This window comes from Ovis canadensis, chromosome 13 (assembly GCF_042477335.2).
Source record: "Ovis canadensis isolate MfBH-ARS-UI-01 breed Bighorn chromosome 13, ARS-UI_OviCan_v2, whole genome shotgun sequence".
Classification (NCBI taxonomy): domain Eukaryota; kingdom Metazoa; phylum Chordata; class Mammalia; order Artiodactyla; family Bovidae; genus Ovis; species Ovis canadensis.
This window is the reverse complement of record NC_091257.1, coordinates 44,302,064-44,319,770: the sequence shown is the minus strand read 5'-3', so window position 1 is coordinate 44,319,770 and position 17,707 is coordinate 44,302,064.

Below are 17,707 nucleotides of genomic sequence, written 5' to 3'. Positions count from 1 at the left end.
ATAGTCCATGGGGTCACAAAGAGTCAGACTACAGCTGAGTGACTTTCACTTTCAACAGCCTGTGGAAATAAAGAGATCTGAATTCAAATCTGTTGATATGACACTAGGAAAATGACCTGAGTGACTGAAAGTCTCAATGTCCTCATCTGTAAAATAAGGACAATCATAGCATCTTCCTTACATTTTGATTAAATGTCTCAAAAATACTTAGCCTGGTTTTCAGTTCAGTTCAGTTCAGTCACTCAGTCGTGTCCGACTCTTTGCGACCCCATGAATTGCATCATGCCAGGCCTCCCTGTCCATCACCAACTCTCGGAGTTCACTCAGATTCATGTCCATCGAATCAGTGATGCCATCCAGCCATCTCATCCTCTGTCGTCCCCTTCTCCTCCTTGCCCCCAATCCCTCCCAGCATCAAAGTGTTTTCCAATGAGTCAAATCTTTGCATGAGGTGGCCAAAGTACTGGACTTTCAGCTTTAGCATCATTCCTTCCAAAGAAATCCCAGGATTGATCTCCTTCAGAATGGACTGGTTGGATCTCCTTGCAGTCCAAGGGACTCTTAAGAGTCTTCTCCAACACCACAGTTCAAAAGCATCAATTCTTCAGCGCCCAGCCTTCTTCACGGTCCAACTCTCACATCCATACATGACTACTGGAAAAACCATAGCCTTGACTAGATGGACCTTAGTCGGCAAAGTTTTAGTAACCCACAAAACAAAAATGAATGTTTTCTATTAATCCTGGTTTGACAGTTGGAGAAACTGAGGCCAAGAGACATTAGGTTACTTGCCCAGGGTCACCTGGCCAGTGACAAGTCAGGAATTGGAACACAAGTCCTGTTCATCCTAACAGCTACTTCCCTACTTTAGCCCTTTTCTTATTTTCTCAGCATCAACAAACAGGTGGACCTATAAGTGGCAGGGAGTGGATAGCATACCTGGGAGGCTTCAGATGACAGAGCCAGGGACACAGACCTCTACTCTACGTCTGGGTGTAAATGGAATCCTGCTTTCACATTTTTGGCCAAGTCATGGATTTACAATTTCACATTAAGCTCACCACCAAGTCAGTACCATTTTACATAGTGAGTAGTTGGTGCCATTTACAATACCTTACAGGACTTCACTAGCGGTCCATTGGTTAAGACTCTGCACTTCCAACGCAGGGTACATGGGTTCAGTCCCTAGTTGGGGAAACTAGGATCCCACACGCCACATGGTGTGGCAAAAACACAAATACCTTGCCTTGGAGACAATGGCCATCTAATGAGCTTTCTCTGAGAAGCCCCTTTCCATGTAAAAGGGCAACCTCCAAAGGCAGAGTGTTAGAGCACCTGGGACTGGAAAGACCCAGACTGCACGCAGTGACACCCCTGATTGTCTCAGCTTTGTCTCTCCTCTCCATTTTTTGAGGAAATGGTGCAAAACTGCTCCTCTCAGGAACTTTCTGGTCAGTGCCAAATTCAATACCTCTTTGGACATAAAACGTCTGATCAGCCTTGAGCACACTTTTAAATCTGTTGATTATTTTTATTATTCCAAGCCCTATTTTAAAAAGAGGAGAAGAAATGGATTAGAAGCAACATGACAGATGTTATGTTGGAGTCACCTTCCTCAGCTCACATCCAGTCATCAGGAAGTGCTTCCATTAGCTGAACCCCTGCCTAACACAGAGAAACACAAAGATGAACATTACTAAAACTCTAGCTAGTAAACACCCTGCAGCCAAATCAAGCCAAGAACACTCAATACTTACTAGAAAATTGGAGTCTGAGGAGAGGTTTGCTTTTAAAATATTGGTGTCTTCATTTTCTAGATATTTATAAAGTTTTAAAACTTAAGGGAGAATTAGGAAGTCTTAGAAAAACTTTACTGCTAATACCTAAACTTCTGGGACTTCCCTGCTGGCTCAGTGGATAAGAAGCCACTGCTAATGCAGGGGACATGGGTTCAACCCCTGGTCTGGGAAGATTCTATCTGCTGTGGAGCATCTAAGCCCATGCCCCACAACTACTGAGCCTGTGTGCCTAGATCCTGTGCTCTCCAACAAGAGAAACCACTGCAACAAGAAGCCCGTGCACCGCAATAAAGAGTAGCCCCCACTCGCTGCAACTAAAAAAATCACACACACTGCAATGAAGACCAGCGCAACCAAAAATAAGCAGATAAAAAAAAATAAAATGCCAAACTTCCAACTCTGCAAGCTGCAAATATTCAGAAAAGAAAGGAAGAATAATTACCACCCCCAAGTGGACTTTATCCTTTTACTTCCTAGAAGCTCCTTGAATCATGTCAAGGCCCTGGATCACTCAGCTGTGAGCCTCAGGAGTGTTTCCCAGAGACCAGGCTGATCTCTCAGTATGCTGACTTCTTATAGTGCAGTGCAGGGCACCTGAGGAACTGAAAGACCTGCTTAACTAGAGGAAGAAAGTTCCCAGAGGTGGGGAATCACTTTGTCACTCAGGCTGTTTTCTTAGTAAGAATGGCCTGGAGAAATCACAAATTCTCCCAAAAAACCACCTGTTTGATTCATTAGGATTTCACTGACTCCTTAAGAAAAGATAAAATGCCAGAAGAGACAGCTTTGCCTACCAAGAAAAATTGGCAATCAGAGGTTGGATGCATGTTTTTAGTGTTTATGACTGAAGGCTCTTACTGAGGGCTACAGAACTTCAGTAAAATGAGGCTAAATTCCATCAGCTGTTTCTAATAGAAATAAGTAAAACCTATTCTTCTTTCTGATATCACCTTATTTTTGACTTGGCACATCTTGTGATCAGTTATAGGCAAGAGGAGTGTTTACTCTTGCTTAATAGGTCTTCCCTGGTGGTCCAGTGGTTGAGAATCTGCCTACCAACACAGGGCACATGGATTCAGTCTCTGGTCCTGGAAGATCCCACATGTCACAGAGCAGCTAAGCCTGTATGCCCCAAGTGCTGAAGCCTGCACATGCTAGAGTCTGTGCTCTACAACAAGAGAAACCACCATGATGAGAAGCCCATGCACCACAATTAGAGAGTAGCCCATGCACAGCAACAAAGACCCATTGGAATCAAAAATAAATAAAAATTAAAAACTTAATAGACATTTTTTTGACATGCCAATTGAGTAAATGTCAATTTACTCAGTTGACATTTTACTTCGATAGATATCACTGACGTCCTGGGTAATTTCTCAACATTTGCAGTTATCCTCAGATAAAAGTAATAGTGGCTCTGTCCTCAAGAAAAAAACAATAGAAGCATCTATTTGATTGAAATCCTAGAGGAGAGAAGAGAGGGATGAGGTAGGGACAATATTCAAGAGACAGTGGCTTAGATTTTCCCAGAACTGATGCATAATACCAGTCCAAAGAGTAAAGATGCCCAGCACATTCTGAGCAGAATAGACTACAAAGAAAGAAATGTATGTAATGATGAAAATGGAAAACAAAGACAAAGGGCAAATATTAAAATCCCAGAGGATGAGGGGATGAACTATAATCTGGAAGGAACAGCAGAATGGAAATCTAGAAGAGAGCCTAATCTCTTCAAGTGCTAAAAGAAAAATTGCTAAATTGGGATTTTCAGAACAACTCTCAAGCAAGGAAAATCATAAGAATCAGGCTTGAGAGAGGTCAAAATGTGTAGCAGAAGGATGTAAAACTCACCTCCCCCCAAGACTACACAATGTTGGAAAGACGGTCTCTGCAACGGGAAAACTGGATAACTACATGTAAAAAAATGAAACCAGATCATTCTTTAACTCCATGCACAAAAATATGCTCAAAAGGGATTCAAAGCCTAAATGTGAGACTGAACACTATAAAACTCCTAGAGGAAAACATAGGAAAAACACCCTGACATACAGCATAGCAACATCTTTTTTGACTTGTCTTCCAGAATAACGGAAATAAAACCAAAAATGAACAAATAGGATCTACTTAAAAGCTTTTACACAGCAACACAAACAATAAACAGAATACAAAAACAACCCACAGATTGGGAGAAAGTATTTGCAAATGATGCAACCAATAAGGGATTAGTCTCCAAAATTTGCAAACAGCTCCAAGCCAGGCTTCAGCAATACGTGAACCGTGAACTTCCAGATTTTGAAGCTGGTTTTAGAAAAGGCAGAGGAACCAGAGATCAAATTGCCAACATCTGATGGATCATCGAAAAAGCAAGAGAGTTTCAGAAAAACATCTATTTCTGCTTTATTGACTATGCCAAAGCCTTTGACTGTGTGGATCACAATAAACTGTGGAAAATTCTGAAAGAGATGGGCATACCAGACCACCTGACCTACCTCTTGAGAAACCTGTATGCAAAGGTCAGGAAGCAACAGTTAGAACTGGACATGGAGAAACAGACTGGTTCCAAATAGGAAAAGGAGTACATCAAGGCTGTATATTGTCACCCTGCTTATTTAACTTATATGCAGAGTACATCATGAGAAATGCTGGGCTGGAGGAAGCACAAACTGGAATCAAGATTGCTGGGAGAAATATCAATAACCTCAGATATGCAGATGATACCACCCTTATGGCAGAAAGTGAAGAGGAACTAAAAAGCCTCTTGATGAAAGTGAAAGAGGAGAGTGAAAAAGTTGGCTTAAAGCTCAACATCCAGAAAACTAAGATCATGGCATCCAGTCCCATCACCTCATGGCAAATATATGGGGAAACAGTGGAAACAGTGACAGACTTTATTTTTCTGGGCTCCAAAATCACTGCAGATGGTGACTGCAGCCATGAAATTAAAAGACACTTACTCTTTGGAAGGAAAGTTATGACCAACCTAGACAGCATATTGAAAAGCAGAGACATTACTTTGTCAGCAAAGGTTCATCTAGTCAAGGCTATGGTATTTCTAGTAGTCATGTATGGATGTGGGAGTTGGACTATAAAGAAAGCTGAGTGCAGAAGAATTGATGATTTTGAACTGTGGTGTTGGAGAAGACTCTTGAGAGTCCCTTGGACTGCAAGGAGATCCAACCAGTCCATCCTAAAGGAGATCAGTCCTGAATATTCATTGGAATGCTGAAGCTGAATCTCGAATCCTTTGGCCACCTGATGCGAAGAGCTGACTCATTGGAAAAGAGCTTAATGCTGGGAAAGATTGAGGGCAGGAGGAGAAGAGGACGACAGCGGATGAGATGGTTGGATGGCATCACCGACTCAACGGACATGGGTTTGGGTGGACTCCAGGAGTTTTTGATGGACAGGGAAGCCTGGCATGCTGCGGTTCATGGGGTCGCAAAGTCAGACACGACTGAGCAACTGAACTGAGCATGATATTTAACAGCCTCAAAAGAAACAACCCACTCAAAAAATGAGCAGAAAGCATAAATAGAAGACATTTCTCCAGAGAAGATATACAGATGGCCAACAGCACGTGAAAAGATGTTCAAGACCACTAATTATTAGAGAAATGCAAATCAAGACTACAATAAGATGTCACCTCACACCAGCCAGAAAGGCTATCATCAAAAAAGCCACAATCAATCAATGCTAGAGAGGGTATGGAGAAAAGGGAGCCCTTCTACACTATTGTAAATTGCCAGTTTCCAGTTTAGCAAATTGCATAGCACGGCCGAAAAAAAAAAAAAAACCCCAAACACCCAGATAATAACAGCAAAATCCAGATGTGGAATAGTTCCTATTGAAAGCTAATTAGACACTAGCACAAGGACTCCTGTAACAATAAAGGCTGTAAGAAAGATATACACATAATTGGGTAAAACAGGAAGAAAAGCATTGGGTCAGGACCTGTGCCCCTTGAAGGGGGCTAAGAGGAAAAGGGGGATTGGACGTGTGGATGCTGCCCCAGGGAGTGAGCAGATTGAGGCTCAGACTGAGCATCCCAGTCCTGGGGTCCTATGTGGAGGAGACAAGCCCCCTTGCCTGGTTGGAGAATTGCTGGCACAGGTGAAAAGGCTGGCGCAGCCCAGACACCGCTCAAGAGTGCACAGGTGCTGGCTGGCCCCCAGGCAAGGAGGGGAGAGGTCTTCCCCAACTACCTCCATGTGTTCCCCAGCCTGCATGGAGCAAGTGTAACAACACAGATATCAGGCAAAATAGACTAAAACAAAATCTGTAACAAAAGGCAAAGAAAGGCATTATAAGAAAATCAATACAAGAAGAGGATATTACACTCATTTACATATACACACCTAATGCAGGAGCACCTAGCATATAAAGCAAATACTAACAGACATTAAGGGAGAGATTAAAATAGTACAGCAATAGTAGTGTGTTATTAGTATATCGTTATAATAATACAATGGTAGTAGTATATTATTATAAAAATACGATAGTAGTAGCATGTTAGTCGTATAGTATTATTGTAATAATGCATAATACCCTCTGACATCAATGAACAGATTGTCCAGACAGAAAATCAGGCAACGGTAGTCTTAAGTGACACGGTGCAGCAGTTGGACTCAATCTATAGGACATTGCATCCAAAATCAGCAGAAAACCTATTCTTCTTTTTTTTTCTAAAATTTTATTGATTTATTTTTGGCTTGTGTGGGGCTTTCTTTACTTGTGGTGAGCAGGGGCTACTTTCTAGCTGCAGTGTGTAGGCTTCTGTGGTTGCAGCATCCAGGCTCTGGGGCACAGGTTCAGTACTTGCAGTGCATAGGCGTAAGTTGCTCCACAGCAAATGGGATCTTCCTAGATCAGGGATTGTACCTGTGTCTCCTGCACTGGCAGGCAGATTCTTTATCACTGAGCCACCAGGCAAGTCCTCAACACCACTAATTACGGCTGCTGCTAAGTCGCTTCAGTCGTGTCCGATTCTGTGCGACCCCATGGACAGCAGCCCACCAGGCTTCTCTGTCTAGAGACATGCAAATCGAAACAACAGTGCAATATCACCTCACCCCTGTTAGTATGGCTGTCATCAAAAAGTCTACAAATAATAAATGTCAGTAAGGATGTGGAGAAAAGGGATCCCTTGCACACTGTTGGTGGAAATGTAAATTGGTGCAACCACTGTGGAAAACAGTACAGAGTTTTGTTTATAGAGCTACCATATGATCCAGTATATCTATCTAGAAAAACTGAAAACAGTAATTTGGAAAGCTGCATCCAACCCAGTGTTTATAGCAATACTATTTACAGTATCCAAGACACGGGGGCAACCTAAGTGCCCATCGACAGATGAATGGATAAAGAAGATATAATACAGAGATAGATGGACATCCCTGGTGACTCAGACAGTAAAGAATCTGCCTGCAGTGCAGGAGACCTGGGTTTGATTCCTGGGTTGGAAAGATCCCCTGAAAAAGGGAAAACTTACTCCAGTATTCTTGCCTGGAGAATTCTATGGACAGAGGATCCTGGCAGGCTACAGTCCATGGGGTCGCAAAGAGTTGGACATGACTGAGCAACTAACACTTTGACTTTATATATATAGATATCACAATGGAATATTACTTAGTCATAAAGATGAATGAAATTCATGTTGCAATTTGCAGCAACACAAATAGACCTAAAGATTATGAAATAAGTCAGACAGAAAAAGACAAATACTGTATGATATCACTTATATATACATAGAATCTAAAAAATAATACAAATGAGTGTATATTCAAAACAGGAATAGAGCCATACATATAGAAAAAACTTGGGGCTACCAAAGGGGAGAGGAAAAGGGGAGGAACAAATTAAGGATCTAGTGTTAAGAGATACAGACAACTAAGTATAAAGTAGAAAGGAACAAGGATGTATTGTATAGCAGAGGGGATTATAGCCATGGTCTTATGCTAAAAATGGAGTATAATCTGCAAAAATACTGAATCACTCAACTGTACACCTGGAAATAATATAATATTGTAAATCAACTATACTTCAATAAGCAAAAGAAGCAGGGCAAAATAAAAACATTTTCAAGTGTCTTTTCTAAGTTTGCCACCCAGAAGACATTCTCTAAACGAAATTTTAAAGGACATATAATACTTTGGGCAGAAAGTAAATGACTGCAGATGGGAGATTTGAGATGCAAAAAGAAATTTTAGAAGACAATGGTAAATAAGTGAGCGAATGTAAATAAACATTAATTGCATAAAGCAGTAACTGTAATTTCTAATTGGCCTTAAATATATATGGAATTAAAATATTGAGCAAAAATAATATATATGTCAGGAGCAAATAAAGGAATTTCTTTTTATCTTTGAGGTTTTATTAAATTTAAATTGCATGTTTTAATTTCTAAGGCAAGTTCCTTAAAAGAATAGAAACATCCCATATGCCACCCGAACTGGAAGAGAGAACTGTTTAGTTAATCAAAAAGAGAAAAGTAAGGAAAAACATAGAACAGGTAAAACAAACAGAAAACACAATACAAGATAGCAGATTTAAACCCCGAATATCACGGACTGTGTTTTTAAAAATACTTTTACTTGTTTGTTTGACTGTGCCAGGTTTTAGTAGTAGCACACAGGATCTTTAGTTGTAGCATGCGAACTCTTAGTTGAGGCATGTGAGATCTAGTTCCATGATCAAACCCAGGCACCCTGCACTGGGGGTGAGAAGTCTTAGCCATTAAACCACCAGGGAAGTCCCAGTTTTATATTACATATTAATGAGCTAAGTTCTCTAAGTATGATGCAAAATTGTCAGGTTGGATTAAAAACTACTCCAGCTATAATGCTGGGTATATAAGATGTATCTAAAAAGATATCATTCTTAAGATTTTAAAATAATTTCAAATGTAAAATAGTCAATGCCAGGCTCTGGCACAGAGGAAACAAGTTCTGAAACATATTAGCTACCAGCTAGGCAATGGAAAAGAAGGCATGGGGAAAGGAGTGACAGAGAACAAGGCAGAAAGAACAATGGGTGCCTTAGCCCCAGAGGTGAGGTGGTGCACGGTAATTCAGAAATCAAAAGGATTTGTGCATGGATGGAAGGCAGAGCATGGATGGAAGGCAGAGACAGATTGTGGCCAACCTTGTGAGCAAGCAGTCTGAAGAATTTGGGACTTGGTCTTAAGAACAAAGAGAATGCATGAGAAGATACCGTGATCACTGCGTATCCTTTCAGGATAATGCGTCACCTTTCAGGATGATGGCTCTGATAACAAGAGAATGTTATCACAGCAAAGAGAAGGTTAGGAGGTGCTTGTAATAATCCAGGAGAGAAAGGATGATGATGACTTGGGCTAACATTCTGACATTAAGAAACACTTACAGAACAGTTATTAAGGGCCAGGCATCACTCATACTTTTAATGTAGTGTCTTTTATTGTATTTGTTAACTTATTTATTTGGCTGTGCCAGGTCTTAGTTGTAGCACATGAGATTTTATTTTTAGTAATTTTATTTATTTAGCTTAGGCTGCGCTGGGTCTTCGTTGCTGCGAGGGCTGTTCTCTAGTTCTGGCGAGCAGGGGCCACCCTCTAGTTGCGGCGCAACGGCTTCTCATTGTGGTGGCTCCTCTAGCTGCACAGCACAGGCACGGGCTCTGGGTGCATGGGCTCAGTAGTCACAGCTCCCTGGCTCTAGAGCACAAGCTCAGGAGTTGTGCCACATGGGATTAGTTGCTCCGTGGCAAGTGGGATCTTCCTGGATCAGGTATCGAAACTGTGTCTCCTACATTGGCAGGCAGATTCTTTACCACTGAGCCACCAGGTAAGCCCAGCACACAGGATCTTAATTGCAGTTTGCAGGATCTAGATCCTCGACTGGGGATTGAACCTGGGCCCCCTGCATTAGAAGCTCAAAGTCTTAGCTACCAGACCATTGGGGACATCCTATATTAAGTGTTTTAATTTTTACAATTATGTGAACATTCTTGCCCCACATGATGAAGGTATTATTATAAAATATTATTTTTATTGTTATAAAATATATTATAAATTTATAATACAAATTTCTTTATAAACTTATATAAATTTATTATATATTTATTATTTATTATATAATCATATAAGTTTATTTTTATATAATATAAATATAATATATAAATATTTATGTGAAGTGAAGTGAAGTGGCTCAGTCGTGTCCGACTCTTTGCGACCCCATGGACTGTGGCCCACCAGGCTCCTCCGTCCATGGGGTTCTCCAGGCAAGAATACTGGAGTGGGTTGCCATTTCCTTCTCCAGGGGATCTTCCCAACCCAGGAATCGAACCCACGTCTCCCGCATTGCAGGCAGACGCTTTAACCTCTGAGCCACCAGGGAAGCCCCTACATATAAAAATAATATAAAATTTATTTCTTATTATATATTTATATTTTATTTATTATATAAATTTATAATATATTATAAAATATATTTGTTTATATGTTTGCATATGTCTCTACACACACACACACACACACACACACACACACACACATATACATACAGTCCCCAACCAGGGATTGAACCCACACCCCCGCAGTAGAAGCACAGATTCCTAACCCACTGGACCATCAGGGAATTCTGAAGGTATTATTATTACCTACATTTTGAAAATAAAGAAACTAAGACACAGAGAGGTTCAGTGACTAGAAGACATATGTTGGCAAGGAGTAGACCCAGCTAGCCTGGCTTGAGAAGCTCTTAAACCCCAGTGCCTGCTACTACTGCGCGTTGTGTGCCGCAGCAGCCTCCTTCCCTGGCATCTGTGGGACCTGGTGCTTTATTGGACATGGTGAGTGTGGAAGAGCCACAGATAGCGTGACTCCCAGCTTTCTCACTTAGGCAATGGGTGGGGCATGTGGCTGTCTTGAGATGGGAAACAGGAGAGAGGACTGTGGGGAAAGGCGAGGGGTTTAGTTTCAGACTGTAGGTTAAGTGTTAGTCGCTCAGTCATGTCTGACTCTGTGACCCCATGGGCTGTAGCTTACCAGGCTCCTCTGTCCATGGGATTCTCCAGGAAAGAATGCTGGAGTGGGTTGCCCTACCCTCCTCCAGAGGATCTTCCCGACCCAGAGATCTAATCCAGGTCCTGCATTGCCATTCCCAAGGTGGACTCCAGTAGGGCCAGAGGAGCCTGGCAGACTACAATCCATGAGGTCTCAAAGACTCTGAACAGACTCAACAGCAACATCTGTGAGGCACCCATGGAGGGATTTCTAAAGAGTATTCAGCCACAGGGATCTGGATGTCAGGAGCGTGTCTGGGAGTAGATTTGGGGATTGTCTGCCTCCAGGGGAGGACGAGAGAAGGCCTGGGAGAGGACGGAAAACAGTGGTCTCCACCGGGAGTGGAGATGGGGGAGAGGTCAGAGGCTGCCCTTCAAATCAGACATGTACTGCAGACCCTCTTTCTAGAAGATATACCCCTGCCTATTTTTTCTCATGCCTATTCATTGTATTGGTGCCTGGTGCCCTTGTGGGAGTGGGGGATGGGGTGTGGACCCCTTCCTCAAGCCCTCAGAGATTCTCGGAGAGTCAGTGGCTTTCAGGTTAAGAGTGACAAGAACATGGGAGAAGACAGAGCCCTGGCTGTACTTGTGTTGAAGTGGCCGGCAGACAGAGAAGCCTGGATGGGGAAACCGGGAAAGTGGGAGAGAAAGTAAGCAAGAAGTCACTCAGGCAGAGGTACAGGAGCCTGGGCCCAGCCTCTGATCAGTGTGTGGACACAATCTCAGAAGGAAGATGTAGGCCAAAGGTCTCAAAAAAACACACCTACAAGCTCAGCTTTATAGGGAGACATTTAAAATTCCAGCTTTTTTTCTTTTTTTTATGAGCTGCCCATTTTGCCAGAGTGTGGAGTTGAGCGGGGGAGGGGAGTCATGCTGCAGACATTTGGCAAATTCTCTAAAAATCTGACCTTCAGAGCCATCACCACATTCCCTCTTAGTTACTGTTAATACTTCCTGTGTTTTCTCCTGAAATCTCTCCAATTTGAGTCAGGTTGCCAGAGCCTCACCCTTCTGTTTGCACCAAAGGGCTAGGGTGCCCCTCTCCTGATCCATCTTGACAATGGATTTGGACTTTGGCTCTCTGCCTTGGCTGTACAGAGGACATCTCCGAGAAGTCTTGTTCCTAGGCAAAGTTGCTGTCAGGGTAGAGACCAGCACATACACTGAAGAGGCCGCTGAAGTTCAGTGCCTCCTAAATGTAGAGACTCGGACCAGGAGCTTCGGGCTTGCAGGACTCTCGTACCATTTCTTTGCCCCACTCAGCTTTTCCACTGTCCATGGAGAGCTTGGGAGAAATGAGTTTTGTCTTGTTGAAGAGGCCACCAGGGTACAACGTCTTCCTGTGTAGAACTCCCTGCCCAAACAGTCACAATGACAGCTAGTAATGTATCGCTCTTTCTCTTTTAAACAATATTTGTTTTTATTTATCTATTTATTTGGCTGCAGTGGGTCTTAGTTACAACACATATAGGATCTGTTAGTTGTGGCTCTAGTTCCCTGACCAGGGATTGAACCCCGGGCTCCCTGCTTTGGGAGCACACAGTCTTAGCCACTGGACTGTGAAGGAAGTCCCATGTATCACTCTTTCTAATCATAATTCTTAGGGGATCTGACATCTCAGGAAATAGCTGAGACCATAATTAAGTAGACAGGAATGTGACTTAAATGTACAGTTAATGAGCCTGTGGACCAGCCTCTGAAAAGGTCCAGCTGCAGTGTTTCCTCCTCCTCCCGGCCGACACCACTGTGGTGAGCAGGAGTTTCAGCTTCCTGTAGCATCTAGGCCACCCTGAGGCTATGGGCAAACCACATACTTCTGTGGGCCTGAATTCCTCCCACTGCCTTACTTGGATGGGTGTGAGATCTGAGGATGGTGTGAACAGGAAAGGAAGGGGTGCTGGGCCATGCGTTCTCTGAGCCTTGTGTTAGTTCTAACATTCTTTGATTTGATGACTTTCTAAGTTGGAAAATGGTATGCATGTGTGCATGCTAAGTTGCTTCAGTTGTGTCCGACTCTTTGTGACCCTATGGACTGGAGCCCTCCAGGCTCCTCTGTCCATGGGATTCTCCAGGCAAGAATACTGCAGTGAGTTGTCATGCCCTCTTCCCGGGGATCTTCCCAACCCAGGGATTGAACCTGCGGCTCTTAAGTCTCCTGCATCGGCAGATGGGTTCTTTACCACTAGTGCCACCTGGGATGCAATGTGCTTGGGTTCCTTCCGTCCCACAGGGGCAGTTCCTCTGCACTTCCTCCTGGGGTCCCAGCACAGCCCCACAGAAAGAAAGGATGAGACACTTTTGAAGGGGAAGAAAAAGTGGGCACCAAAGATGATGTAGCCGATGCTGTTTTCAGGATTTGGAATGTCACCGACCTAAGAGACCATGCTTTCTCTGGTCTGTGGCTTTTTTCTCTCTCATTTCAGAATCCACTCGCATGGATAAATAAAAATAATTTTATTTTTCTTTTTTTCATTTGAAACTGATTCATGTTTATTAAACATTTAGGGACTTCCCCGATGGTCCAGTGGTTAAGAATCTGTCTGCCAATGTAGAGGACATGAGGTTCAATCCCCGGTCTGGGAAGATACCACATGCTGTGGGGCAACTAAGGCTGTGTGCCACAATTATTGACTCCATGTGCTCTAAAGCCTGTGAGCTGCAACAAGAGAAGGTAACCACAATGAGAAGCCATGCACCACAATAAGACAGTAGTCCCTGCTCTCTGCAACTAGAGAACACCCGCACACAGCAACAAAGGCACAGCACAGCCATAAATAAAGAAATAACATAAAAAATAAACAACATTTAGGAAATTATTTTGAGTAGGAAAAGTTAAGTCACCTATGTTTTTGAGCTCAAATACAAAATATGTTACAAGGTTCATAATATATGATATTTATTTCTAATCAAAAGGACAACAGATAAAATTCGAGACTCACAAATTCTCATCATAACCCTGTATGGCACAGAGAGATTCAGTAACTGGCTCCAGGTCACAGAGCTGGTTCAAGGGTAGAGGAAGAACATGAACCAGGAACCTTGACTTCAAAGCCCTCACCATACTTTTCTATTCTTCTAAATGATAGCTACCTAGACCTTTACAATTGAAGAAAAGGTATTTTAAGTTTGGTTATCTTGTTATATCTTTCACAGGATGATTTTTAGTGGTCTACAAAGTTCCTTTTGTTACTGCACATAATCTATAAAACAAGGATGAAAACAGTTGAATGGAAACTGCCATGAGGGCCATATGGATACTGCTCAGCATCTTTCCTGTGTTGCCTTATTGCCCAGACATTAACAGGCAGTTTGCGCAAATCTTAGCGTGATGCTCAACAAGAACACAAATATACTCTGCAAGTGAAACGATCCTAACAGAGAAATTTATGACTTGCTCTTCAAAATGCCAGATGCATTAGGCTTCTCACCATTGCCATTTCTGGCAGAAGAAGGGATTTTTGAAGTAGTTCTCAAAAGGTATATAGGTCAGTATATTCTTAAATTCAGAGAAGCAGGAACTAAATCCCACTCTACCTCGCTATCTTGTGTGAAAAACAGATTTCTTCATTCTGATCTATCAAGGAAGGAATGTACTGATTTCATTGAGCAATTTTCATGACTTTGGATTTTGGATTTAGCAAGAATAGCTGCTAGGACTCAGTGGTTCCTTAATTATTAAGGTCCATAAATTCAGATTTCTAGACATGCTTAATCAAGATAATGGGTGATGGAAAGGGCCAAATCCTTTCATGAGTGAAAGTCTAGGTATATAGAGGCATGACAGTCTCCTTTCTTTATCAATAACACATGCATAGAAAGAGATAGAGAATGAGGAAGAAAAGAAGAGAAGCGGGGGAGGGAGAGGTGTGGAGATAGTAAAGGAAAAAGACAGACAGACAGGGACTGGTAAGGTGGATGCTTGAAGAAAGCTGCTGGATGTGGGAGCCTGCTGGCTCTTTGACAAAACCCATGAACAGCCCTCCCTGTTAGTTAAGTTTTCTAACTCAAAGAAGGTTGTCTCTCCCAATAATCCTTATGTGGAACTGCTAGTGGAGAAAGAGGTGAAGACATTTCTACAGGAGCCAAAGGAGCATTTAAGAAGAGAGGGAAGACTCTACCCTTTTTGAAGTTCAACATTATTAGAACTTCTCTGATGGGCAAGGAACTCCAAAAGAAGATGCAGTGAGGGGAGAAAGTCAAGGCCATTCTGGGGTCTAAGGGTGATGAAGGAAAACTAGCCGCTGGCAGAGTGCGCTGAGGTGGGAAGCAGTCTGTGGACCTGCCGTCTTGGTCTTGCAGATACTGTCCTCCACAGACTGATGAGTTGTCATCTTGGGAGTCCACTTTGGGTACCACTGTGGCCATTGCTGAAATTGCAGGGTATCCGAGACTGTAGAATCAGTTTCCCAGTGGGAAGCCCTGAGAGATAAAAGGCTAAGGTCCTTCACCGAACTTCCCAAAAGTAGTAGTTGAGTAGGATCCAGAAATCCCATGGACGGAGGAGCCTGGTAGGGTGCAGTCCATGGGGTTGTGAAGAGTCGGACACGACTGAAGCGATTCAGCAGCATCAGAATCCAGGAGGAAAAGTAGCAGGGGAAGGCACCAGGCTGGGAACATGGAAAAGCAATTCTCATTTCAGAATCCACTTGCATTCCATTTTCCAATGGATCCAGTTTATTCTGGTAATAAATTATCCCTACCTTTGTATCATAGGGCTCTATTTAACTTGTAACAACTTTTGTTAGTTATTAGTCATTAGTAGCAGTCTTAGTAGTTTGTTTAGTATTCACATTATTCATTCACTTGTCCACTAGTGGCTCAGTTGGTAAAGAATCTGCCTGCAGTGCAAGTGACCTGGGCTTGATCCCTGAGTCAGAAGATCCCCTGGAGAAGGAAATGGCAACCCACTCTAGTACTCTTGCCTGGAGAATTCTATAGACAGAGGTGCCTGGTTGGGCTACAGCCCATGGGATTGCAAAAAGTTGGACATGACTATGCAATTAACTTTCACTTTCACCCATCCTTACTAGAACTTCAATGCGAAGACACACAAAGATGGATAAACACTGGGAGTTCTGCCTCCTTGAGCTCAAGTCTTGTAGAGCAAGAGGAGTGAAAAAACAGACCTTTTGCAACAGTATGTGACAAGTGCTGAAATAAAAGATGTCTGTTACTTAGGTGTCAGGGAAAGGACACCTACCCCAGACTGAGGAGAGTGGGAACTATGAGAAGAGGCTTCCTCTGAAATGTGACCCAGTTGAGCATAGAGAGAGGAGTGGAAGCCAGTTAGGAAAAAAGCGTCAGTCTAGCCTGTGAGGAGAGCAGCAGGCAGCCAATAAGATGCCTTAACAGTCTGAAAAAAGGTCAATTAGATGTGGAAATTGGAAGCTTTCAGAGAAGATGCCCAAGGAATAAGCAGCAACAAGGTTATGAAGGTCCATGGAGGACTTTGAGTAGCATTTATACTTCGTCTTAAGAACGATAGGGAATTTCCAAGTGTCTGTGGTTTAGAAAGTTCACTCTGGCTATGGTAAGGATGATAGGCTGGAAGGGGCAAGAGTGGAGGCTGGGAAATCAGAATGGAAGTTGTTGTGATGATGCAGAAAGAGTAGGTGCCTAGGGTGGCAACATGGACACAGAACTTCTAGGGAGCTCAGAGAAATGTCCTGTTTGGGAGGAATCAAATAGGACCTGGGGGCCAAGGAAGATCATGGAATCTAAATTGACTTTCAGAACTCTCCTACATTGTTGGTGCAGCCACTATGGAGAACAGAACGGAGGCTCCTCAAAACACTAAAAATCGAGCTACCATATGATCCAGCAATCCCACTCCTAGGCATATATCCAGACAAAACTGTAATTCAAAAAGATACCTGCACCCCAATAGCCAAGACATGGAAACAACCTATACATCCATTGACAGATAAAGGGTCCATATATATATGTAGTCCATGTATGCAGTGGAATACTACTCAATCATTAAAAGAATGAGATAAGGCCATTTGCAGCAACACGGATACAACTAGAGATTCTCATGCTAAGTGAGGTAGTCAGAAAGAAAAAGACAAATATCGTGTGGTATCACTTACATATGAAATCTAAAATATGGTGCAAATGAACCTATCTATAAAACAGAAATAGACTCACAGACATAGAGAACAGATGTGTGGTTGCCAAGGCGGGGGAGAAAAGGGAGAGGGATGGAGTGCCAGTTTGAGGCTGGTAGATGCAATTTAGATACTATTACATTTAGATAAATGACAAGATCAGGGAACAGGGAACTATATCTAGTTTCCTGGGGTAAACCTTAGTGGGAAAGAATTTCTTAAATGTATGTATGTGTATAACTGAGTTACTTTGCTGTACAGTGAAGATTGACGTATTATTGTAAATCAATTATATTTCAATTTAAAAATACACTTTTGAGCTTAAAATATAAATTAAAATAAACTGATCCTCAACTGTGGGGCCTGGACAAATGAATGTTTCTGAGAGGAGAGCAGGAACACATTTTTGAGGAAACATTCAAATGATGTATTAATAAGTCCCTGAAGAGCCACTCATACCAAAGCGAAAGAAGGTAGGCTTGTTTTTGATTCCCTTTCAATTAAGATAATCACAAGGAAACAAATCCATAAATAAACCATAGGAAGACTCTGGATCACTCAATGATCCTTCCTGTCTGTCTTTAGGATTTTTCTTGTGCCCCCGATAAAACTGTGGGGTGATCCACACTGCCGATGAGTCTCAGAGCTCCTCTGAGAGCTTGTGAGCCCAACTCCTAGACCTACGAAGAAGGAAGCAACCATGCCTCAACACTGGGTTCAGCAAAGCCTGCGGGCAGGGCTGAGGTTGTGAGGATGTGC